Genomic DNA, 24,756 nt, shown 5'->3' with positions numbered 1-24,756 from the left:
TATTACTGACTTAGCTCTAAATAGGTTTAAAAACAGTTTAATTCCTTTATCAGTTAATCTCCTAAACTCAGGCCTTAATCTGGGTGTAAATGAGGGGCTATGCTGCATGTGTTTTAGTGCACTGATGTCTGAATTTGTTTGTGCTTGCACTCTATCCGTCTGTCTGTAGCTGCTGCAATGTATTTATGGCAGCCTTTATGTCCAAGACAAATTTCCCTGGAGACAAATAAAGACGTCTCCATCTCAGTCCTGAATCTAGATGACGACCTTCAAAAAGTCACAGCATTCTTATGGAAAGCATTGATTTGAAGATTTGTTTCTGTTTCTGTTTCTTAATTAAAATGTTTTATTTTATGTAACTGCAACAGTTTTTTTCATGAAGGAACACCCTAATTTTAAGGCAAGGAGGCCACCTTCCTGCTACATGTGCACCTGCTGGAGTTTCAGGGACTGTTATGACAGCAGATTGCTTACTGACTTTCAGCAAATCAAATGATAATATCTCAGCAAGCACATTTCATCAAAATATTATCAAAATCACAATATGGCTCGGTGCAATATGCATCCGCAGAGGCTGCAATTTATTGATAAATTCTGTGACAAACAGCATTTTAATGAGGCGCTGTAGTGCTGCAGAGATGCTCTAGCCTGAAAATGTTTTTCTTCTTACATAATCAAACATGTTTTCATTGAAATACAAATCAGAATCCAAAAATTAACTTCTAATGTTTGATGGCATCACCCTCAGAGTATTTTTATGATAAATGCAATGTTATTTTCTTCCCTATGCCCTGCCGCCCTAGTCACACCAGCTTCTTTTTGCCTTCTTTAAGGATCTCTGGTATGACAGATGAATGGTCAGCTTTTTCACTGAAATAAAAGAGGGATTAGATTTTGAATGGACTTTATTGTTCAACCCACTACACTTTGAGATAAAAAGAAAATCACTGGCTGTTTTTGCTTGAATATATTTTAATTGCAAATTAGTTTTGCCGTTACAGCTGCCCGTTCGTCTTCAAATGAGTACTAAAAGGACAACAGTGCTTCTATTTCTTAAACCGCAACTTTGACATGCAGAAAATCCTCCAACAAACTAGCAGCATTGTATGTATGAATCTTTCCATCTCTCTGGCCAACAGCAGCCTCTGTACATCCGTCAAAAGCCCTCTTTCATGCTGCCCAGATGCCAACCACAGAGACGCAGAACATCAAGTCTCCCATCTGCACTGGCTGTAAACAAGTGCTGCTGCCAACCGACACCAGCAGACACTCAGCGCTCTCAGACTCTATGTCCTGTCAATGTCCGCACTGAAATGCATTTCAAACAAACTGATTATTGTAACAGGATGCACTTAACTCAATAAGGCTCTTTACTTCTCAAATCAAACTAGGATAAAAACAACTTAGAAGAAGCTCTAACTCAGTGTCCCAGATTTTTCATCTACCGCAGGGATGCTACAGGAGATCCAAAGATGTACTTTAACTCTGCAAAGTGACATTAAATGCATGTAAAGACACAAAGAAGAACAGACAGAAGTGCGGCAAACAGACAGCATCACACTGAAGAAGCAGTGAGGGAAAGCGGAGGTAAACAGCAGTAGTTTCCCAGCACCCCCAGCACGTCAGAGAAGGGCACTCAAGTTAGAAATACCTGCAACTACAGAACGGACGGAGAGAGAGGGGACATGCCTGGGAAGGAGGAATTGCCCATTCTCCGCCGCGATGCACCTGTTCACTGTCCTCTGTCCAGCGCCGTCACTTTCTCTCTTATCTTCTTAACGCTTTTAACCTCTTCTACATCCACTCTCTTCTTCTACTGTTGTTTGTTTTTGCTTCCTGTTTCCTCCTGATCCCGTTTTATCCCTTTCTCTTCAGCTCATCCATGTCTCTGCTTGTGTTGGAGCTGTGTCAGCAGCATGTGTGTGGACGCTCCGTCTGTGATGTGTAGGAGAGCACGCTGGAGTGCAGAGGCGCTCCTAACCATGTCTTAGCACGGCCACTGAGTAAACTCATGTTTTATGGATGCAGAGCCCTCCCCACTCTGCCACTCTTAAAGGGCCTGCACCCCATTACTGCTGCCTTTGATCTTAGCGCCATAATTATACGCATTGGATTTGAATCCTGTGCTCACGTGTGTCTGTGGGAATACACTGAGGCGTATATCAGTGATTCAGTATCACTCTACAGGCCTGACACTTTTCCCAGTGCAGCTGAGTAGAGGAAGTGACTGATGGAAGGATGAAAAGGCAGAAAAAAGTGACTGCAGATGTTTCTGTGACACTTTCTGCAGACAAATTATTGGAGGGGATGAATTATGAATAACAGCAAAAGCAGTGTGGCAAAGCAAACACTGATAGTGTATTATGAGCTGTGCTGTGTGTGCATGTGTGATGAAACACTGCAGACACAGCTGATCTAAGGCTAAGAGTGTGTGTGTGCACGAGGGAGTGCCCGCAACAAAGGATATTGTTAAGGTAAATCCTGCACCAGCGGCAGCTGTAATTCAATCCTGAGTTGAAGGCCATGAATTAATGAGACAGTGTGTGTGTATGTGTGTATCTGTGTGTGTCTGTTCAGGGTCAGAGGAGCTGTGTGTCATGAACACTATGACACTTAATAACATCACTTCCTGTGCAGGGAGTATCTGACCTAAAGATGCATTTATTATAAAATCCATTTAAAATTGTTTTTGTTTTTTTAAAATATATTTAACTATGAATGAACTGATAACAGTTATTTAAAATGTATAAAAGAAAGATTTATTCACAATTTTTTTGTGTCTCAGACTCTGGGGATACTGATGGCTGATTTCCACAATGTTATAGACCTTCTGAATAAATATCTAGGGGTGCAAGTGGCCATGTGGCTACTTTGTGCACCTCCTGTAAACAGCTGGGTTTGAATCCAACCTGTGGCTCCATTCCTGCATGTTATTACCCACTGTCACTCACTAATTTTCTGTGATATGCACTGTCCTGTCCTCACCACACTGATGTTCTGTGGTAAATCTGGAGTATAAAGTTGGGGAAGGGTGACCCAAAACCGTAAAATGCTTTAAACTGCCTTCCAGTGTGATGATTTCCATATTCTTCATAAGAGCTGTCACTGAACAATTCGAAATTTGAACATTCAGTTGAATCTGTGGGTGAAAGTTCATATTTGAACTGTAATGAGCCATGGAAAAGCAAAATACATCGTTTGTCAGCATAACAAGACACCTGAAGTAGTTTGCCTTACGATCCAGCAGAGGTCGCTCTCAGTGTAACTTGACCATTGTGTGCCCTCTTGACCTCAGTAAGTAAAAACAGTTGATGCAGTAGGTTTAACAAAGATGGAGAGTGTTGATAGCATAGTAACGAGTGGAGAATAACAACACTTAAACACTCTAGAAGCACTGTGTGGAAATAATTGATATTCTACACTGTTAATGGTAAAACAAGAACAGGGGGCTGCGATTCAGGAGATGCAAATGTGCAGGAAGGAGACTCCTCTCTATAGCAACAGCAAACAGCTGCTTTGGTGGAGAGATAGGGTGCACTTGAAGCCTGCTGCTCTCCAAGCTGGCTCATAAACATTTGTGCATACTGGGAACCAATGGCAGCGGGTGTTCTCATCTGTGGGAAATAGTGTACATAAAATGAGAGCTGCACTCCATCCCAACCATGTTGACAGTCTTATTTTTCTAGAATAAGATCTCCATAAAAATAACCAGGCTGTTTGTGATGCCATCAGGGTGTCAGTAAATGCTTAAATAGCATATTACTGCTGTTTAAATCAAAGCTTTGAAAATCGCTCCTGTTGTCTGAAATTTGTAGTATTGAACACGGGAAAATGTTTTTCATTTAAATTCTTTTAGGACTGTTATTTTCCTTATATTGAGCTCCTGTTGAGAGTAGCTCAATGAAAAATAAAAGACGAATGAGGATGTGTGTGGGGGGGTGGACGGCACACAGGCTGGGGTGGGGGTTTGAATATCTTTGAATATTATGTTGTCATGTTTGAAATTCGTTCAAAGTTGTTTTTCTTAAAAACTGAGGATCCTATTGTTCAATACAGTTCACAACGTGTAGTTTCTGTGCAGCCTTGTCAGCCTGTTTGGCATGTCAAGTTTGCACTCTTGCCAGGTACAGATAGGTAGTTTAGCTCTCAGCCAACAGTAACACTGATAGTTGTGAAGTAAGGACCCACAGCACCCACATCAAGTTGCCCACCTCTGCAGGTCATTGTCTTTAACTGAGGAGTCAATTTTTCATCGAACCAGCACTCTACAGAGTTCATCACTTAACAGTTCACTGCCTTTCCCTTTAAATGCAGAATAATGAACTAATAAGTGCAGGGTAGCACTTTTTTTGGGGGGGGGGGGGTCCCCATGCAGGGTGTAATAGCAGCATTTGCAGCTGTAGAGCTCAACAGCGTGGTTCTGCAAGTAGAATTTACATTAATTCCTCCAAGGCAGATTTAAAATTCAGACATAATGCCAGAAAAATCATAGGCAGACTTCTCACAAGCTACCCCCATAAGTGTGAGATGATGTTCTATGCCTCTCTAGAAGATATCATTTTGCATCATAGCAACCCTGTTTAAGAAAAAAAAAAACCTATCACAAACTTTGACTGTTCAACACTACACATTTTATGCTGCTGTACTATCAAACATTCTTTATGCAAATTGAAATAAATATGAACATCATTGATTACGATGTGAACACTACAATAACGATAAATGTAGCATTTGTTTTGAAATTTTGAAACGCTATAATTTACATTTCTAAATTCAAGGAATTGCAGTGGATAGTGGGATACATAGTTCCTCCACTCTCGAAACAAAAATATGCACCAAGTTTCTCTGGCTTTATCTTTGTTTCTGACTGAATTTTTTTCTCTAAATCAAATGTTTTAGAGTCACATGTATTTAAGTAGCCTGTTAGCTTGGTTCCTGGGTTAAACACGTTCATATAAGCGTGTCGCAAAATTTCAACGGAGGATTTGAAAAACAAAAACTTTCTGAGCCAGAACTTTCAAAATGGTTGACAGGCACTGTTGAGCTCTACTGCAATACATGTCTTAGCATGTCATCTTGGTACTGGTTGCACTGATTTACAGGATGCAGCAAACCTCTAAGCTGAAAGTTGCATCTTATATAACAGATTTTATGACAAGTGTAGACGACAAGAAAATAGAAATGTTTGTCAAAATAACTACTGATGTTTGCTTTTTATCAGTACTATATAGAGGTCTAAATTTCTGGTATTGTGACAACTCTTTAATACAGCACTATAGAGGGTGAGATGTTGTCCACTAGTCAATAACCAGCATTGTTTGTTGCTCAGTGACCTGGATTGACTGCATGGTAAATAAAACATAGCTATAAATTAAAGATAACACATACTGGGCCTTGAGAGCCATGCTGATGCTCCCTACCTACCCATAATGCTCAGAGTGTCTTCTCTTTGCCCTTGAGGGACACACACATACACATACTCACACTCACACTATGCCACAGGTGGGTAATAGAAAAATATACCAGTATGATGTATGCTTGGCCTTGGTCTCTCTCTGCGGGAATCTCATTGAGCATCATTTCTGTGTGGCGACATCCTCAGCACTGTTGTGTAGGTGGTGGGGTAATTAACACAGCAAGTCATAGCATGGTGAGATAAATCCCCCCTAAAGAGACAGAAAAGAGCAGATGTAATTAACAAGTTAGAGTAAGCGAAGAGAAAAAGTTAGGCTGGGAAATTTATGAACATTTTCTGCATTTATCACCTGTTTTTCCATGTTCTACCATCCTGAGTGTGATTTGTATTCCCTTCACATAAGGGCAGCACAATTAACTGTATATTAAACAAAATAATGATTTTGACCATACAAAATTCAAGGAAATATGGATGACAACAAGTATTGACATTTTAAATGAGTTTTCAACTCAATGTTGTAGCCTAACTGTTATATGCCTCTGTAAAGTATCAAACTGCCAAACAGTAAAAGCACAGTCATGGGTCATGAGAAAGGGCTGGGGTGTCATCTATAGTTGCACAATTCATGCATAAGTCATAGCAGACACTGGTACAAAGTTTGAAGGAAATCCTTCAAAAAAGTTTGATGCAATAAGTGAGCAGCAGGACAAAACTGTAAATGTGTTTAAAATAATCAATGAAAAAAATGCACCTGCAATCAATAAATAAGTGTACCTAATATGTGTGATGTTAATATTGACCAAAAAATAATTTTGGTCAAAACCATGAATCCCTACTTCAAATGTAGGAAAAAAAGAGCAGTAAACAGAAAGAACTGCTGTTTTGAAAACCCAGTCCAGGTTGCATGAGGAGGATGGGACACAGCGGTGACAGGTAGACAAGCTGACAGGCTGAATGAGTGGCAGAATAAGCAGGAAAACTGACAGATGAAGGCAGAGGGGATAAACACAGAGAAAGAACAGGGAGACAGAAAGAGATGACAAGATAATTACACATTCATGGATTCCTGGTTGACCAGTGACAGCAGGAGCAGATGCTTCCCTGCTCCTTCTGTCCAGGGGAGCTGAATAATGAATTGAGAAGCAGACGACGTTTAAGCGTCGTACAGTAACGGGGAATGCATCACACAGAGCAGCAGCAATTACCCACAGACGGAGAGGAAAAGACAGGTGTAGAGGACTTCAAAAAGACCGATGTAGTGTCCCTGAAACACGCCAGATGTCAGGAAGAGAGACGGCAGTTCAGGGAAGGTGACAGCAGAGACGTGTGCAGAATCTCTGAGGGTCAGGGCCGGAAATAAAACACCTGGAAGCTGGTTAACTTCGCCAGGATAAGGTCACAACAGGACAGCACCTCTCAGGTTACACCACACAAAAATGAATTATGGTGGAGTCACATTACAGACAGGATTAAATAAAGGGATCCTCGACACAGAGGATGAACAGAAGGCCTTCAGCCCTTATGTTCAGCCCTTATGTTCCCTTACAATGGCAGAGAAGCGTTATTATAAACCAAAACTTTGTCATATTCACAGCACAAATGTTAGCTTTAAGTGTGACGCCCAAAGAAAACTACTTACATGTCACTGTGTTTAAATTGTCCGAAAGGAATCTGACTTTTTCATTAGTTTTTGATTGACCAGTAACTGTAGAAACAGTAAAATTAAGATATCAGACAATAATTTAAAATAGCAAACTTTATCAGTATTGTGAGACAACAGCGAAGGAAAACATTCAGACAGTTTCAAGCTAACATAAATTAATAATTGTGAATTCATGTCATCAGGGCTTTCCACAAGTGCCAGCTACTGGCCAAACAGCCAACTACTCTTAAATACAGAAGGTGACTTTTTCTGTTGTAGCCTAAGAAAGCTGTCTGACTAAGGTGCAACTCACTTTTCCTGTATGTTTTAGAAGCAATTTCCCCTGGCACTACATGTATGAGTGAACACAATAACAGAAGGATAATACCTTAGCAAACAAAAATATGGCTAGAAATATCAGTGTAAATGATAGAATAGAAACATGAATTACGCCTGAAGCAGGGGCATTACTTAATAATGACGATCAATACAACATCTTTAAAAACTAAAATTCATAAAATTCTACAAGCAAAGCAAAGGCAGAAACTCAGGGAATAACATCAAAAGTCAGTCCAAACAAAAATAGATGACAAGAGGACCCAGTGCATCACACAGAACAATGTAATAGAAGATATGACAGGCAGGTCTCAAAAGGCAGTGAAAGCAATGCAGCAACACACTTAAAGAAATGCAAGACAAGACAAAAAAACAACTGAAGTGAAAGGGGCATTTAAGATTACAAGACAGCTATACAATAAAACACAGAAAATAATTTCTTCTTATGGTTTCATAGTATACTAGGCTCTAAAGAACAATAAAAACAATAACAAGCCAAACAATTCCACAAAACACTGCAGAAAGACAGGATTTTGTTTGCATACAGGGAAGCATTAAATACATTTTAGCAATTTTGGCTTGTCAAAATTGTCTTTTTTGTTGCTGTGGTATCATAAAAGGTACTGATACCTTTTTGTTTAATTTTTGTGTGGTACTGACATTTATAATTCTGGTTTCATGGCAACCCTAATATGATTTTTTTTTTAATGGTGCTTATCGGTGTGGTATAATTAAAACATGCAGCACAGCCGTTTTACTTTTTAACACGACTTTGGCTTTCTCCAGACATAACATCAGAGAAAAATGTCCCCCATGTGAATACAGTCAAAAGGGCCCTAAGCAGACAAAGAATGTGTGTATGAAGATGCCTACTGGATTTTTACTGGAGTTAAGATACAAAACAAACCCTCCTGCCTCCTAACTGTCCATAAACTATCATTTGAGAATCTCCTTCTTTCCATGCACACTTTCCCTCATGAATTATTGTACATTTTTGTTGCTAAAAGATGGAAAAATTCTATCGCTTACAAATCAATGAGAAGAAGATTGAAATGGTGGAACAACAGCAATCCTTTCTGTGCTGTTCTGACACTGAGATCTGCTGCTATCAGCTAGGAAGGATGATGAAACAACTTTTGAGAGAGATAAGATGAGATAAGATAGATAAAATGACATGTTATCCATCCTCAGAAAAACTGTTTAGCAATGGTTAAAGTACAGAGTAGAAATAAATGCAAATATAAGTTTTTAAAATGTCAGTAAATCCAAAATAGACTTGGTGACACAAATAGTGCATTGCATGGGAAGTGGGATACATCTGTGTTTGTGTATGAAATCCATCACAGACAAATCTTTCATGTTACTGGAAAAAAAAAGTGCAAAGACAGAGCGGCAGTAAGAAAAGACACTGTTGGTAGAAATCATGCAGAACCAATGCCATGCATCTAATGTATACTGCTTTTAAATACTGTTTCCTAAGTGCCTCATTTTGCGTGTTTAGAGTTTTAAATACCATCCTTTTGTTGTAAGGCTTTGTCTGTAAGATGCACATCCCCCCTCTGGGTGTCAATAAAATAGGCCAGCTAAACGTCAATGAGTCGTATCATCAGTCGCTGAGTCCCAACGAGTGGAACCTCATTTTGTCAGTACAATCGATTCATGCTTTATTTTCTTTTTTCTACTTCATTGTCAACAGAGCAGACAGGACAAAAGTGCTCCAGCCTATAAACTTTATGAACTGAATCCAACTTTCACTTCACTATAAAACTAACTGTGCAGTTAAAAAAAAGGAAAAATCTACACCCTAGTGTGTTGCTTCCTCTCATGCTCTCTGCTGACCACACACTGGAAAACTTTCAATTCCTAAGTGGTTTTAAAAACATTTTAGACCACAAACCCAAGGACAATTAAAATGATTTTTAATCGTATAATCTTCCAAACATAAACACTAGATGATTTAGCCTTACCGCTAGACCACACCTTCAAATCTCTGAAATCACAAAAGCTTGTGATAAGGTATTCAGTAAGAATTTAAAGGTGGATCCAGTATGCCTTCTCTTAGGAATGCCTCATCCTGAAATTAATGATGCCCACAATCAAAAACTGCTTAGAGTGTTAACCTATGCTGCACGCAAAAGTGCACTATTGAAATGGATTTCACATAAACCACCAACTGTTTCTGACTGGCACAAGGTCATATTTGATTGGCTACCTATGGAATATTTGACAAATTGGGCCAGAGGGACAAAAGGACAATTCTATCATACATGGACTCCATTCCTTGTTGGGCCAAGAATATGCACTATATTCTGGAGGGCTCTTCCCAAACCAAGAAAAGATGGCTAGTGGACAAGTGGGAGGCTCTGTTGTCTGTATTGCTTCACTCACTGTATGGGTCAATAATAACAATGTTTCAACAATTTGATATCCTACTTCGCAATGCAGGACTGTGCTGTGCTCTGTGTTTAAGTTGGAAATTGTGCTTGTTTTGGGGGGGATAGGGTGTTAATGTAAAATGTATGCACTGTTTGACTAAGATGTGGTGCTTAATTGTCAATAAAAATATTTAAAAAAAAAAGAACTTGTGATAAAACGTGACTTCAGTAGAAATGCAAACATGAAGGATGATCATCACCTTCTGCTGTTGGTCCTGGCGTGCATCTGTTTTAGAGCAAAAAACAGGGCAAGAATAAGGATGTAATCCTGGTTGAGAAGACAGTGTAGTTGTGTTTATGTTTGTGAGCTGTAACATCTGGTTAGCTTGCTTTCATTAGCTACTGCAAGTGTTCTGTCAGATGCAGCCCAATCTGAAATTAAAATTGTGCTTGAAATATTATCCCCAGATTTGTATAAATACACAGAATAACCTTTTTTTAAATCAACAACTGAAAAAAAAAATCTTGGTTGTTATCGGTTATTAGCCATCAGGAGTAGGAAATACTCGGTTATCAGTATTAGTTCAAAAAAATACTTATCGTGCATCACTAAAAGCTTTACACATCTTAGGATTGTGGAGATTGTACTGAAGAGTTTCAGCAGCTTTAAGTAGATTTCTTGGCTCATTAAAAAAACCTTATGAAAGATAGACACTGAAAGAACCCTCGCCTAAAAACAAGCTGAGTTCTGCCAGTGAATATTTTAGTTGTATCCACACGATTGTATGCATTGAGTGTGAGCTACTTTGGATCAAAAAGCCTATGAATAAAATATAACAAAGTAAAACCTAGATTATACATCACATTGGTATATAACATGCAGTCTGTCAGTCTAATGTCTTCAGTAAAGTTGACAACATACACTTTTAGGACCATTTGCTTTCTCCATATGGAGTTTTAAATCCTTCTGCTACTGGTATGATAATTGAACTCTCAGCATACTGTGATTGACGAGATGTAATGACTTATAAACCCAAATCTCCCTGCCCACCTCCACTAGTAACTTTCTGACTTTAATTTTCACTCAAACCAGTGTGACACAGTTTTCTAACGCAGGAGTTGACCTTATGAAGGAGAAAAGCTGTTTAACAGCAGCCCCGCTTTTTTTGTTGCCATGAATCTCAGCACCTTTTAAGGAGTGAAGCATCTGCTCGCAGTACACACCAAATTAGGAGATTTTCTATAGAAATAAAATGTTGCTTGTTTCACTTGTGGCACTGATGGCAATTGTCTAAACATTTTCTACAGGTATACTGGTCACCACTTTTAAAAGGAAAAAGTCTAAAAAGTGTGTTTTATACACAGGATTTTAAAAATTCTTGAATGTTACAGAAAACAGAACACAGCACTTAGGGTTTAAAAATGTTCCTTTTTCAATTCAATTGGGAAGCTCTGTGTTCTGCAAAGAGACAACAGAAACACAAATGAAGGCAAGTCATTGATAACATGGAGGACATTTCTCTGTTATCGACTCTGTGCATCTTGACCTTGTTTTTCATTTTCCTTTTTATTTATTTATATCTTACCTCAGCTGTGGCCTTTTAACCATACCTACTACATACACTAGCAGCTAGCTCCAAGCCATTCAGATAACATTTTTATAACCGATAAATGGTCTTACAGTCTACTGAACAGATGGATGAATGCACTTGCACTTTTAACTAATATGCCTTTTTGGTATTCAATATTTTCACCGGCGGTGGAGTTATCACTGCTACTTGTCCTTGTTTTTGTGTTTTGTGCATTTGAGCTGTCTAAGTATTTCTATCAGCAGGCGGGTTTTGAAGGGCATATTGAGCGTAGAGAATTTTACTGGACTTGACTGAAAGAAATAAATGGAGTATCTCAAGCTGTGTAAAGAATTAATTTAAACAAAACTGGAGGCCATATTTTGGCAGCAGTAGAGTATTTCTAAGTACAATTTTCAAAATTAGATTCATGCAGACACTAAACTGAAGAACTGAGCATATCACCAGTGGTCTTAAAGAAGGAACTGATGTCAATATGTGGAATTAATTAGGAAGGCTTTGTTGCAGGTACCAACCATTTCCTTTTTTCCCCCATATTTTTATTGAAATTTTTAGATATTTACACGTAATGAGAAAATAAATTTAAACAGGACAAACAAAACAACGACAAAAGGGCTGCATAGTGAGAAATTAACTACACTGCATCACTAGCACAGTACTGTACATCTCAAGAAGAGAAAGGTAAGCGGTAAACCATAACATGTTACTGTCCAGGGACTCTGTCATATCGACCAAGATGATCCAAAAATGGCTGCCAAATACTGAAAAACTTGTTGAGGCTGTCCGTCATGCCATACAGTGTCTTCTCCATGTGTAGTACACCAGTGAGGTCAGTCAGCCAGGTCTTAAACTGGGGCACAGCTTCCAATTTCCAGAGATTTAGTATCAGTCTCTTAGCAATGACCATTCCATACATGATAGTGCTCTGCACAGAGAGACTATGATTTTGTAAGGAGGGAGAGTACCTGAATAATGCTATTTCTGGGTCAGGTTTAAACACATAACCATACATTCCAGGGAACCAGTTAAATATCTCATACCAAAAATTATGCTGTCTTGGACATGTCCAAAAAAGGTGGGACAGAGAGCCCTCAGCAGACTTACAGCGATCACATAAAGGAGAAATGGAAGGAAAAATTTTGTGTAATTTAGATTTTGAATAATGCAGCCTGTGTATCACTTTAAATTGAATCAGCTGATGTCTAGCATTAATGGAACATGATTGGATTCTGCCAAGGCTCTCCTCCCAAGTATCCTCATCTATATTTATCCCCAGATCTTCCTCCCAGGCTCTCCTCAAGGAAAGCGTGGCAAAATGTTTTTGTTCAGAGAATATCTTAACGAAGGCTGAAACCAATTTTTTTGAATCAGGCAGGCCCACCAGAAGCTTGTAAATCCTCTTATCTTCAGTAAGAGACTCAAAGTTAGGCACACATTGGCAAACATAGTTCTTTATTTGTAGATAACAAAAAAAATGCGTAGAGGGAAGAGAAAACTTATTTTTAAGTTGAGTAAAAGAGGCAAATTTTTTGTCCATATACAAGTCTTTTAAAGTGACTATACCTTTCAGTCTCCAAGTATTAAATGTTGCATCTGAGAGGGATGGAAGGAACACATGATTACGATAAACTGGGGTATGAAGGGAGGTATCTATCAGTTTGCAGCTCTTCCTAATTTGCTGCCAGATTTTCAAGCAGTTCAAAATAAATCGATTATTCACTTTTACAGTTGCAGGCAGTCCAGTTGAAGGGAAATGAAGAGCTGGAAGCAAGGTGTTTTCAACATCGTTCTTTTCAATAGCAACCCAAGCAGGCGTGTCTATTGAATTTTCCATACAAGGTACCAGCCATTTCTGAGCGAGATTGGCTGATATCCAACTTTTGTGTTTTGATAAATCAGCTGGTTTAGTGGTTGGTCAGTCTACTTAAGCTTTGTAGTGCACCATCACCTCCTACATATGATAAAAGGAGCAAAAAAGTCATCCTTGCTCAGTAAACAATTTGCTTCTACTTACTTTGCTAAAAATAGCAATAAAAAAATCCAAAGGAGTAATGCAACAAGTATCCTTGCTAGTATATCAATTGCCTATGTAAAGACAACAAAACTGAGTGTAATGATTTCATTCAGTGTGTTGACTTCATTTATGTGAATTAATCAACACAATTATTGAAGTGAAAAATATTAAATCTTTACAACAGGCTAGCAGAATAAAAATCTAATAAAAGGCAATACATATATAAATCAGCTCCAACTGATGGGATTAGTTTGCTGCACTAAGAAATTAAACAAATTTCCCCTAAGTGTTTAATCAGGTATCTCAGGTATTTTCAGAGCCAACCTTAAACTAGGGCTGGGCAATATAGACCAACTAGTAAAGTATCAGATTTTTATTGGCAATGACATCAATTTAGAAAGTGATCTTAGGTATATAAAGAAAAAAATAAAAAAATAAAAAAATAACATGGTCAGCAGAGATACTGAGCAGACCGCTACATTATGATCTCTGAGGGAAATTCTTCATTCATTGTCAGAGAATTACCTCTACTTCTCACTGCATACCTGCTCAAATGCATGTCTTTTTGTGTGCGCAAGCTAGTGCACAAATTCCCAAACATTTTTGACTCTGATAAGGCTTTTCAAAGCAGTTTGCCTGTACTCAATTTGGCAAAGCCTGAATTTCATTTTTCAAAATCTACATTTTCCACAAACATGATTAATTGGTAAAATTATATATAGCCCAGTCCCACCTTAAACAGATTGTAATTCAACATTATGTAGCCTCATTTAGTTGGTTAAGTAGCTTTTTTTCTTGTAGGTGTCAACAGTTTCAACATTAGGTTAATATTTTTCTTATACAGAACTCTAAACAAAGTTTGTGGGATGCTCCCCCAGCTGCTTTGATGGATGAAAAGGATGACTGTACACAGCTGTGGAAAAGTTGACAGACTTGTGATGTGCCAAATGTTCATTGGTTGGCAAATCATTTCGCCAACATAATTACACTGTACTGCAAACACAGTGCTTCCCTCAGCCAGAAGTGCCAGAGTATTCACCACAGGTGATTGGTTTTGCTGACTGGTGACTAGAAGTCTTACCTCCAATCCTCATACCACATATTTCTAATGACAACAATCAGTTCCCAATGAGTAAGGATACCTTAAGAGTTAATGACTTATACAAGACCCCAGTCAAGTTTTTCTGAAATGACATAAAGCATATCTGACAGAAGGCTGAAAAGATTTGGTCTAAAGGAGCACATCAAAGAAAATCATATTAAAGTGTTTGTTAAAACTGCATTCACGCATTGATAGAAATAATTAAGTGAAAAGCTTCAAAAGCCTTGATCTCCTGCTGTAAAGCGATGTGAAGCCAGAATGAATAAAAACACCTTGTCATTAAAGATTTAAAGCCCCTGTCATTAATTCAATCTGTTTACATATTAAACTGGGCAAATCTGTCATTATTACGTCCTGTTTTTCATATGGGATAAAAGGCTGTGACTCAAGCTGTCTTTTTATAAGCTGGTGTTTGTCTGCATCCTGCTATACAGTGTCTGAAAACGCCTTCTGTTTGTCATTGGTTCAGTTTTAATTGAGTGGTTTTATTTTTAGATTTCACAACAATCAGGCAGACTCACTTTGATCTCTGCCTGAATGTGAATTTTCATGCTAGAAGTGGGTCATGTAAACACTCGGCTTTGTTATTTTAATGAAGCCGTAGACTGACTGGACAGATTTTTGATTGACTCTGCTGGACATCGTTTGAAAAATTATTCATGAAAACAAATAAGAGGGAAAAACTGTGTAGTCACCAGAGCTTTAGATTGTAGACATCCAAGAGACTCGAGGGCAGAAAACTGTGGAGACTTGGCTTGCTGACCCGTAAATATTGAAAATTGCTTTAGTGGATGTAGTTTTTGCCTTATGGAGCTCTGCCAAACTGTCATGAATAATGAACAACACAACCAGAGTGCATGCAACATCTTCATAACTTAAAAGGCTCTCACTTGGAGCTGCTGAAACCAAAATGAAATGGAGAAAACTATGAATTCACAAGAGGGAAATTAGTTTTTTTTTTTGTTATAGAATTAATGAGGCTGTTCATTGCTCTGTAGAATAATGCTTTCTCTTCCTCCTTTCAGCAGCTACATAAATGATTCTGACACTAAATGTATGCATCATTTATCAACGGGTTCCTTCTGTAAGTGATTGAAAGAGTACTTTATGTTTGTGTTAAATAATTAATTTTATTACAAAGATGTTTATATAACTTACTAGATGCCTGACACTTTCAGGAAAACCAGGCTGGTTTTCCCGAAACTGTGTTTTGGCTACAACTCTGTGTTGTGTTGTTTTATGTGTTCATGTTTTCACTTTGTTTTTTCTCTGCATGAGACGCTTGTGAAACTGTTGATTTTATATTCATGCATGTAATTCAATCACTGAACACTGGGTGGAGCTTTGACTTAGAGTGGGCATTAAGGTGACTGAAGACAGGTGTTAGAAGAGAGCAAATAAACCACCTTTCTACAAACAACCTGGACTATTTCTTTAAGATCTGACTCTAAACCAGACACTTAAGAATTGTTTTGGACTAGATTTTTAAAATTGTTTAAATCCTACCTGATTTTTTCAATGCAATAGGTCGCATACATGGTGACAAGTAATTACTGATTCAGCTGTTTTGTTTGTATAGTGTGTGGTGTAGAACAAGAGGATTAACACAGCACACCACACACAGATTTTGTTCATTGACTTTCAGAGTCTCGGCTCTCACGCGATCAAATGTAACTTTAGAGGGCAGAAGCTACGGTGATTAGCTGTTAGTAACCTGCTAAGTCCATTGTGGTTGCCATTTCAGTCCAGCTCCCTCCTCTTACAGTTCGTCTGTAGTATGTTTTATAGTCCATGTTTTTAAACAGTGTTGCTCCTCCATCTTTGATTAGCTCAGAGAGGGAAAAAGTCACTCTTAAAGGGGACATATTATGCAAAAATCCCTTTTTCAGGCTTTTCTAGCAAAAATATGTGCCCCTGACCTGTCCACAATCCCCTCAAGTACCAGAAAATCCATTCCCACCCCCCTCTCTTTCTAAACCTTTCAAATATGTGTGCTGAAACAAGCCATACTCAGATTTCACCCTGATGATGTCATGTGGGGAGTTGGCACTGCCCCCAGGTTCGGTTGGCCCTCCCCGCTTGGTAGAAAGTTCCGCCCTCCTCTCCTGAGCCTCCTCTCAGCTGGCAGCTGAGAAGAGGCTCAGGAGAGCCACATCTATTAAGCCACATGTATTTCCTGAGAGGGGCAGAGTCAGACAGCTCAGTAACATTTAAAGCCACAGACACAGAAACGGCTCGTTCTGAGCAGGGCTGAAACAGAGGGTTTTTTAGGCATGCAAAAAATCCAATATTGGAGTGTTTTCTCAGCAACAAACTTCACAGGCATGTTTTGGGGACCTCTGAGACCAAGATAAACTTGTCTTAAAAGGGTAAAAAATGCCCCCTTTAATACATTGCACACCACAGGATAATATGTCAAGATCTTAACATCCGTCCAATTATCATTTTTATTAAGCCTTTACTGACTTTGGTCGGAAGGAGGGATTCAGCCTGACAAATGGTACGATTATTGTGTAGTGTGTGGCCCAGTTTACCGACAATAGACTTAGCTAAAGAGGAAACCAGTTAGCAAACACAGTTAGCATTGAGGTGACTCAGTAGAACTCAAATTTCAAGTTGGTCAAAAATAATCAAGTACAAATGTCTCTGGTGGCCACCCATTTCATCAATAATAATTCTATTGTATTCTAATATTATATTTTCAGTGGCTTACTTCCAGAAACAAACAATTAATACATTCATATTGGCTGTGTTTGTTTCTTCCTTTCTGAAAGAAAAGCATGCATCTGGAAACTTATTTTTATCTTTAATTACAGGGTGAAAAAATTGGCATTTTCAGGGCAATATTCTGACTTTCAAACTTTTATAATCCCTTAAAGCAGAAATACCAATATCATCAACAATTGCTGTGCTGGTGAAACTGAAATATTGTCCCTCCACCACCCCCCCACATACAATCTTGCATCCTCATTTTCCTGCTGTTTTTACCCAACCTTGGGAATGAGAAATGACTTTAATTTTATATTTAGATACAAGGAGCAGATCATTGCTGTTTAAAAGTGAGTTTCTTGAGAGTTTATCAATCTCTTAAGTATTCTTAATCACTTAAAATATCTGATATAGTATCCCTTAAAGTATAACTGTAGAATTTGCTTTGACTCTAATTGAAAATACACAGAACTTGCAAAAATAATTAGGTGATAACTGAGCCATCAGCTTACCGTCTGTCCTAGTTACCTTTAATTAGAGTTTGGCAGGTAAGGACCAACATCAATCCCCTTCAATTGTCACATCGTTGGTCCAAAGAAAACTTCATAAGCGTAAAGCCCAATTCAGTTGTCAAAGACATTTTATCAACAGATTGTGTTCCAGTTTGGTTCGATGATAGTGGCACCACACCAGGAACAACAAATGGTGAAACCAGATCCCAGTAAGCCCGGGAAAGCAGTGAGTAAAGTCAATGAGTAAACTATGACCGTGTTAAAATAAGCAGAACAGAAATGAAATCAATACAAACAAGAACCTGAACGCTATCAGGCTCCAGATACCCACACTTGCAGTATTTACTAGTCAAATACCTCTTTATGTGAATGCAGACGCTTCATCCAGGACGGCGTATTGATTAGATTGAGCATTTCTCATTATCTCCATGCTGTTAATGAGAAACAAATAAAGTTTATTCATTAGAAGCTGCAGAAAGCAAAGTGCAACTGAATTAAACACAGCCTCACTAAATGATTTGGCATTTGTTTTGATTAGACATTTTTTTTTCCTGATATCTTTACAACCCTGGAGGTAACATTTGTTCTGTCCCTGTTTCTTCCTTGTCAATGAATAACAGTCACTATGTACAGGTGCATTAATGCTGGGACTGGACTGTGGTGTAAAGGCCTTAGTCATTTACTGCAAATTACACTTGACAAGTTCAGCAATATCACTGATAATTAACTGTTTAGCACAGCCACTAATATTTAAGAGAAGTTTACATCTACACTACTGTAGGACACAAAAAACTAAGGCTGTCAGTACCTTTCAAACTTTAAATATTTTGAAATCCAAAACAATCTCCATTATCTTACTGATCAATGTTGTAAAAAAGTTGCTATCACTAAATTAACTACAGATCCTCATTCAAATGTTTAACCCAGAGTTGCCAAGAGCTGAGAGGACTGTCAGAAAACGCACAAATAGGTTTATGGTTGCGTCAAAAATTTGCCACATTGCACATATACATCGTCCACGTGTGCATTCAAAACAGTGTGCATCAATCATTTCTGTACCAAAATGCTACCAGTGTTTAGAACAATTTAAACAAGAAATGAGTTCATAAACAGCTACAGAATTCTGTCATACAGAACAAATTTCAAGCATTTCAGTGCTAAAAACATTGACAGAGTTTTGGAGCAATTCAGACAGTGTGCAGAGATCTGTCTGCAAGTTTGGTAAATGCAAATAGGAAATTAGGAAATTGTGTTTCTAGGAATTCATTTTTTGTTCCTTTGGAATCAAAACAGATGTAATCTTGTGCAACTTTATTCACTGTACCATATTTAAGTTTAAAAAGCAGGCACCCATAAGCATAGTTGTACTCAATATACTGGGTGTGGGATCAACTTCAATTTTAGCGCATGTTTGGTGCATGTTTTCCCTCATTCAAAATAAGCGTAAAAAAGCTAATATTGTTACAACATAATATTATAACCTCCTTTGCACAATTCCTCTACTTTAAAAATAGAAAAACAGTATTAAGAAACAACATTTGGAAGTCCATTCATACTACCATTCAAAAAATTATATTATATAAAGTAAGAGTAATCTAAAGAAGATAATTTCACTAAGTATATATCAGAGTTAATGGTAAATGTTCCTTTAAAAACTCCAACCTTCACCAGGCTGACAAGAGGTTAACTGGCATTTTTTTTCACGTGTGGATTCAGTCTCCTCTTTAGAATCATAATTGTCTTTTCACTGTGAAAGAAACTAGAGAGCCTGAAGGAAACCAAAGCAAGAAGGTGAAAAATATAACATCTTCTCACAGAGAGGATCAAGGTTAAATTCAGGACAAAGCATTGACAATACATGATTTTAAAATGAAAGTAAAAATGGTAATTTCAAAGGCTCAAAATCTGAGATAAAAATTCAAACTTAAAAGCTCAAAAGGCATTTAAAGTCAAAGCATATTTTTAAAAGGCAAATATATAAGAAAGAAAGATTAAATCATGATTTTAATGGTCAAAGCATGAGATAAAAATTTGAATCATGGGTTTTAAAGGTCAAAATACGAGATAAATTTCAAAATAATAGGTTAAAAATGTCAAAAACTGAGAAAAAAATGTTAACTTTGAGTTTTACAGGTCAAAATATTACTTAAAATTTAAAATTATGGATACAAAAGGCCATAAGGAGCTAAAAAGGTCAAAATGTGGGGAAAAAATCAAAATCTTGAGTTTAAAAGGTCAAAATATTACTTAAAATTTTAAAATTAAGGACCTTAAAGGTTAAAAAAAAAAGATAAAAATTTAAAAAGGTGACTTGAAAAGGTCAAAATATTAAACTAGAAAAGCACTCAGAGAGCGCAGACCTCTGCCATTAGCCCTATCTCCCTAGTAAAGAATCCTTTAAAAATGTCCTGGATCCAGTTGGTGATCCGGATCACTCCCAAAATCTAATCAGTTATTTCTTATGCCATTTCTGACATTTCGTGAAAAATTTCATCGAAACCCATCCATAACTTTTTGAGTTATGTTGCTAACAAACTAACTAACTAACAAACCCTACTGATCACAGAGGTAATTAAAAGCCAAAATCATAACTGTGAGATGCAAAATCAAGAATATGAAATGAAAACAGAAATTTATTTTCCCACATTCCTGACTTTTCATCAGATTATTATTTTTTTTTTTACTTTTTATCATTTTTATGACGGAACAAGAATATTGTTATACATTTTTAAACAGGAGGAACTCTGCAGATCTCAAACCAGTCGGCCAGTTATAATAAAAATATGATATGACCTGGTGGGCCAGGTATAACTGTACCATGGGCCAGATTTGGCCCCTGGGCCTTGAGTTTAACACCCCTGCTTTAATTGATTTCAAATACACTGATGATAATACTGATAAACTCTATATGCACAGTGGAAAAATAATCTCTAAAAGACCAGCACATAACATTTTAGTTCCATATTAGTCTTTTTGATGAAAGATAGACAAAGTTTTAGTCAGTTTTTGTCATCAAGGATCCATTTTAGCTGGTCTTACTCTCAAATGACACTGCTGGTGAAGAAGTAAACTTCTCTGTGCTTCATCAGAAACTTTGACTCTGAACTTAAAATGCATAGTTGCAACAAGTGCCAGTTATTTATCATTTTAATGGCTCAAGTTTTTCTTTAGAAACATTATGCCAAACAGGTACAGAAAAATACACCAAAATACCAGAAATAATGCATTTGACGTGAGGTGTGGATGCTTTCACACTTCCTAAAACTAATTTAACTGAGTAACATGCTTTTTAACCAAGAATTCACACTTTTCTATTCTATTTCATTTTAAAGATGTAAAGTTTTTACATTATAGGAGATACATTAATGTGAGAAATGTACTTTCTTCAAGTGCATTACTAAGAATTACTAACATGGCCAGACAGTTATCACTGCCGGAAAATACCTGTTTTCAACTGGATAACGACAAATAACTTGTTAAAAATGAATGGTCACAGCAAAAGTGTTGCTAAACTGACAGACCAGCTTTAGAAAAGAGGATAATGCTGGCATAACAGTTAGCCAGAAATGTAAGTGAACCCGACTTACCATAGCATCTTAGTTAGCTTTTCTAGCTAGCAAAGGAGCGTCATCCGCTTCACTCAACATTAAAAAATAAAATGAGAACGAAAGAGCAAAGAAAAACGAATTTCTCCGGTCGTGAAACATTCAGTTACCGTTTTCTTCAGTTATCTATCCTTAAACGTCGAGTTTATCAACAAAACAGAACTAATACAACCGAAATTTTCTTCCCCAAGCACTTCCATCCTCGCGCACCTGTTCCAGTTGTGCTAACGGTAGGAGGCTTTAATTGGGGTGACGTCATCGACCGTTATTTGAATAAAATTTGGTCAAGGTTTCTTCCTTTTGTGTTTTTTTTTTGTTGTTGTTGTTGTTTTTTTTAGTGAAAAAACAGCTATGTGCTGATGTGTGTTTTTGGAATAATAGAAAGTGAATATTTTATTCTATGTATTTAAAAAAAAAGATAAACAGCACAGGTCGATGTAAGTACCCTACAGTTCTTTCACTGGTGTTCTTCTCTATTCACCGATCGATTTTTGGCTTGAAGGATTTATGAAAATTTTTGGGATTACAAATAAAATGAACCTTCACAAAAATCAACACTTTCACACAGAACAGTATACTAACAGTCATACCTCAACAAGTTGACAATTCCATAACATCAAAACCTCATATTTTACAAACACTTGCCATTTATTTTCCTCACAGTTAGCCCTATAGGTTCAACTGTTCCCTTTTTTATTTTGTATGCAGAATGTGTAGTTTACTTGTTTGCCTAAGCTGTCAGATATGGAGATACAACTGTTGCAAAACTATTTGCAATTGCATACAAAAATCTTTACTCAAATCTGCAAACCTGTACACAGAGTTGCATATGCATGCACAAATCCACAAATGTGGATTTGCAAATGTATAAACCAATTAGTAATTGTGGACAAGTTGATTTTGATTCAGAAAACTCCCTTTTTTTTTGGTTTGAATTGTCAATATACTTACATGCCATCAGTTACAACTGAAATATGCCTATCAATTGGCTGTCATACACATGTGACTTTTGCAACACTTCTGCATCTGCAAATGTGTACTCAGATCTGTAAGCATAGAGACTGGGTTTGTTGCCCTCAGCACAGGCTCACATGCAAGGCTGCCTTCCTCATAGCATAGGCATCCCACCAAAGGCAGCAGTTTGACCTAAAAGCTATATATAACATCAAAATGAACGGAGAAAGATTTTCGTATTATACTGTTATTGATGTTCATATTTTCATTTAAAAAGTGGAAAAAGTAATGACTTCTTTTCTCCTCAAAGAGTAAGTGAGCAGCCTTGCTAGAAAAGGTACCAAGAGCCACAGAGGTATGGATAGCGTCATTAGAATGGCACAATGGTGTGCTATAAGAAGGGAAAAAAGTAAGTGGCAATGATTTATGGTTGAAATGTTATTTAACTTTTTAAAGCCTGTCTTTTTTCAACATATTCAACATTGTTCTGAGAGGGTTAAAGGAACTGATGATAATAGCAGGAATGAAAAAAGACATAACCACAGAATTATAATAGTTATTACATCTAATTTTACATAAATGCTAATTATGCATCAATACAAAGTGTTTTGTGATTTAATTAACTTCATGTTGTTGCTTGTAATAATTGAAAAAACACTCAGATATGCCATTACAATTTCTGTGTGACTCCTTCACAATGCCTAGCTTGTCTATCCAAGTGTCAAAGCATCAAAAAGACAATTTTTTTTTAATTTTTCAAAATGTTTAAGCAAAGTGACCACCTTTGTATTTGACAAGTTATAACCATGACACTAAAACAACTGCCAACCAACTATTTCATCAGGAAATTGATTAGTTGAGCTGCATTTTTACATTTTGGAGGGTTTTTGCATGAAACGCTCTCAGTTTCAAAGGTGTTTTAATGCATTTGAGGAAATTTATGCACACACAGTCACTAATAATCTCAGAATATTCTCCCTTATTTCCAATAAATTCTAAATATTTTGTTTTTAGTATTTGAAAGTGGAGCTTGCCTCTTTGAAGAATCCTTAGGGATGAGATAATATTTAATAACTTTCCTATATTTCTTCAGGAGAGCTTTATTTCTGTGCCTTTGAACAGAGGATGGTCACATGTGGGTTTTCTCCCCTGCTGCACTCTGACAAATTAAATCAGCCGTCACAGAAATGAGCAGCACACTTAAAGCGCTCTTTGAAGCCTTCCTGACCAAAGCGTCTCTCTTTTGTCTTTTTCTACCCTTTAATTCACCTGACCATCTAGGCCAAAAAAATTTGTTTCCATGGCAACACGCTCCACAGAGAGAAGGGGTGGGAGGGGGTTTGCACGAGCAGGCTGGTGTTTAAACGACACGCAGAAACATAGAGAGTGGGTCAGCGGAGAGAAACAGTATGTTTAGATTCTGCAGGCTCGCCGTGCAGAGGGAGGATCTGTGATCGGCTCAGACTGCCAGGACTCCTCACAGACCTCCAGGCGGACTTTCATGTAGCTCCACCAATCAGGCTGCAAGGACTCAAGCCAGTTTTTTTTTTTTTTCTAAGTCAGTCTAGTTTGGGGCTGATAATGGTTTCATAATCGTCCAATTCAAATCAGGGGCAGAACAGCAGTTTCTTTTCTTAGCAATGCAGCTGTGTTAAATTTGGACAAGAACAGGACAGACTCCACCGGCACATTTATTAAAGTTGTGTCTTTAAAGTTAGTGAACTTACCATTTACTGCAACATATCCATTTTATGCTGCTTTATACAGCTGATTCCCCTAAATTTAAGAAGAAATGTAATGTCTCTTTTGGCTATGATATATGCTGGCTCTCTGCCTAATGATTACACTTATTATCAATTGATTCATGTTTTTTTGTGTGTGTGAAGGCACTGATGTCAATATTTGAAGAAAAACACCACAACTATACCAGAACTAGAAATACTGTCCTTACATATTTTCCTTACCATAGACAAAACAGAAAGACTACTTAAACATCCTTCATTTTAGTCATACAACTGATGTGTACAATGGTTTTAAACATTGATTGCAGTAGCAAGTATCTGGGTGCCTGGCTGTTACACCAACAGGGACTGTAATGACAATGCATTCAAATACATGCACTTTAATATGGAGTTGGTCCTCCCTTGGCAGCTATAACAGCCTCAACTCTTCTTGGAAGGCTTTCCACAAGATTTTGGAATGTTTCTGTGGGAGTCTGTGCCCATTCATTCTGTAGAGCATTGATGAGGTCAGGCACTGATGTTGGACAAGAATGCCTGGCTTGCAATCTTCATTCCAGCTCGTCCCAAAGATGCTTGACAGGGTTGAGGTCAGGGCCAGTCATTTCACATCCGACCAGGTCTTTATAGTCCTTCTTTGTGCTCTGGGGCACAGTCATGTGGAACAGAAAAGAGTCTTCCTCAAACTGTTGCCATACAGTTGGAAGCATAGCATTGTCCAAAATGTCTTTGTCTACTGAAGCATTAAGACTGGCCTTTACTA

The 24,756-nt window shown here is 37.6% G+C and overlaps 1 protein-coding gene across 2 annotated transcripts in view; it reads right to left on the bottom strand.

Annotated features, from left to right (window-relative positions):
- Positions 1 to 21,499, bottom strand: part of zgc:114120 (uncharacterized protein LOC619267 homolog) — a 226,403-nt gene extending 204,904 nt beyond the window's left edge. For both annotated transcript variants that reach the window (XM_041816471.1, XM_041816472.1), the window contains exons 1-3: positions 21,283 to 21,499; positions 18,053 to 18,126; positions 5,524 to 5,666 (exon numbers count right to left, since the gene is read on the bottom strand). The gene's annotated coding sequence lies outside the window, so the exon portion shown is untranslated. The remainder of the gene's footprint in view (positions 1 to 5,523; positions 5,667 to 18,052; positions 18,127 to 21,282) is intronic.
- Between the last annotated feature and the right edge of the window lie 3,257 nt (positions 21,500 to 24,756).

This window comes from Cheilinus undulatus, linkage group 20 (assembly GCF_018320785.1).
Source record: "Cheilinus undulatus linkage group 20, ASM1832078v1, whole genome shotgun sequence".
Classification (NCBI taxonomy): Eukaryota; Metazoa; Chordata; class Actinopteri; order Labriformes; family Labridae; genus Cheilinus; species Cheilinus undulatus.
This window is presented reverse-complemented; position numbering and strand designations above follow the sequence as displayed.